We start from the raw sequence: 2,580 nt of genomic DNA on the forward strand, positions 1-2,580 counted from the left end.
CGGCCTTTGTCCGAAAAAAACAACTGGCCTAACTGGAGCGTTGAAAACTTTATAACCCTCAAAGTAGTATCCTTGGGACTCCACACACTTCTCCCAGTGGTGCTGCCATTGTTGGAAGTATTCCGAGAAGGTCTCTTTCGGAAAGGAGTTTAGCTCAGCTGTCGTTGCAGCCATAATGTCCTCTCGTGTCTTGAATCTTGCTCCTTTCAGTGCCCTCTTGATTTTGGCAAACAGCCAAGGGTCACAGGGGGCCTTATTAGGAGAATAAGGAGCCTGTTGAATTAGACGAGTCTGGTTTTTCGCCAAAAAAGTCTGAATCAAGTGCGTTGGAATGTGCTGGATGATTGTCGTGATGAATGCGCCAATTTCCTGTAAACCACAACTCTGGTCTCTTGCGCCGCACAGCATCACGTAGACGACGGAGGACATCCCTGTAGTACTCTTTGGTGATTGTTTGACCTAGTGGTGTGTACGCGTGGTGTACCACACCGCGGGAGTCAAAAAAAAAAAAAAAAGAACAGTCAGCACCACTTTGACGTTGCTACGCACTTGGCGGGCCTTCTTTGGTCTTGGTGACGTGGAACGCTTCCACTGTGACGACTGGGATTTGGTTTCCGGGTACACCCAAGACTGGTCACCTGTGTTTCTGGTGCTCATGAAGTCGGGGTCACTGGTTGTGGAATCCAGCATGTCCTGTGAGACTTCAACACGAAGTTGCTTTCGATCCACCGTGAGCAGCTTCGGCACAAATGTCGCCGAAACTCTCTTCGTGGCCAAATCTTCGGTCATAATGGAATGTGTAGAAAAAGTGCTGAAGCCTACCTCTTCCGCAATTTCTCGGACAGTCACACGACGGTGCCGCATCACCACAGCGTTCACTCCGGGAATGACCTGGTCATTTCGGCATGTTGATGGCCAACCGGAGCTTGGCTCGCTCTCCACCGATGTGCGGCCGTCTTTAAACCGGTTGTACCGCTCCCTAAAGGGAAGCTGAAACACTTCTTGAAAAAAACGAGTTAGAGGTGAATTCTGGCGTATTTTTATCCCGTGAATCTGAATATCACTTTTGTTTTCCCTGAAGACTAAAAGCGAGAAAAAGCGAAAAAACATTCGACCAGTCGTGACGTCATACTAGGATCTTCGGGCCGCCAAGCGCGTGTCGCTCGTGTGTTCAGCGCGTGCAAAGGCAAGCTTGCCAGGTATATTTCCCCGCACTGACACCAGTCGTGACGTCTCTTTCTGACCTTTCTGAAAATAGCAAGAGTGCGCGTGCATAGCTTTGACAGGCGCTGAAGATGCGCGAGAGCAGATATTCCGAAGGCTCCTAGTGTGACGTCACGCCCCGGGAAGGAGGGGCTTCGGCGGTACTTTAAAAATTAATTTCTGAAGCCTCCGTGCACCAAATTGAAAACTAATCTTGATATTCCTCATCCTGGAGGTAGAATGAAGGCCATCGAAATGTTTTTTCTCAAATAGAGAACCCCTTCAGTTTCCCTTTAATCTATGTGCTGCTCATAGCGCCGTCACCGAAAGCCATCTGAATCTTCCGAATGGTTTCCACTTAGCTGTCGCCCAGTTTCTCGCAAAATTTGATGCAGTAGTGCTGCCGCAGTCGCTCCGCCATTTTTTTTTTGCAATAAAAAAACCGACGAGAGCACTACGCACTACCTCACTCATACGCTGCTTCCCAGCGACTGACGCTATCGGCAGGCGGGAAAAAATTCACACATACGTACGAGGGTTCAAGGTAGGCTGATGCAAGCGCACTTGTTACATATCCATCAAGTGTTCGCAAAAAGAAAATAATAAGTTCGGGTACTTCTTTAACGGACCTCGTATGACCCTTACGCGAGGCCTTATTTCCGACAGCACTCTTATGTTTCTCCGATTTTAACGGGTATGCTCTATACAAGCTAAAACAAGTAAATCCATACACGCAAAACGTGCTTTGTTATCCCACGTGGCGTGGGAAAAGTGGATGGTGGTTGTAATGGGAGATATTAATCGATACTGTAATTTAGGAATACTATTCACCATAATTTTCTCCGCATTGTTATTTCCCGAAGGATGATGTGTAAAATTACTGATCAGCATGACTTTTGATATCATAATACAAAATGCGGTCGTCGGCATGCCATCCTATATTCACGCTGGCATTCGTAATTTATTTTGGGAAAAGTAAAGCAGCGACTCATGTCGGCTGCTACACTCGCTATAAGAAGTGTGTCTGAGTAGCAAGGAACTGCCAAAACTCCCGTTTATAGTTTATTTCTTTAATTGAACCTGCAGCGCTCAAAGATAATTTTTGCAGGAAAGCGATAACTAGAGGCCAGATGTTTAGACACTAAAAACTTCGTAATAGGCATTTATAGGCACAATCAGTTTTTATTCACAGGGTGCTTTTGAAAGCATTTAGGGCCTCTGCCCATTCAAAGAAATGCAGAATAAATTGGTACAATAGGAATTACATTTTAATTTGTCCAACATTCGAGAAAGAAGTCGACTCAAGCCCACACCGGTGCTAAGTTGTCCCATGCTGTACATAGTCGAACTGGGAACAATTGGAAAGTTATGAAAACA

At 46.1% G+C, this 2,580-nt stretch overlaps 1 pseudogene; it reads right to left on the minus strand.

Moving 5' to 3' along the window:
• Window positions 1–587: 587 nt before the first annotated feature.
• LOC120846918 lies at window positions 588–1,624 on the minus strand (annotated as a pseudogene).
• Between the last annotated feature and the right edge of the window lie 956 nt (window positions 1,625–2,580).

This window comes from Ixodes scapularis, unplaced genomic scaffold (genome assembly GCF_016920785.2).
Source record: "Ixodes scapularis isolate PalLabHiFi unplaced genomic scaffold, ASM1692078v2 PGA_scaffold8__174_contigs__length_109621045, whole genome shotgun sequence".
NCBI classification, from domain to species: Eukaryota; Metazoa; Arthropoda; class Arachnida; order Ixodida; family Ixodidae; genus Ixodes; species Ixodes scapularis.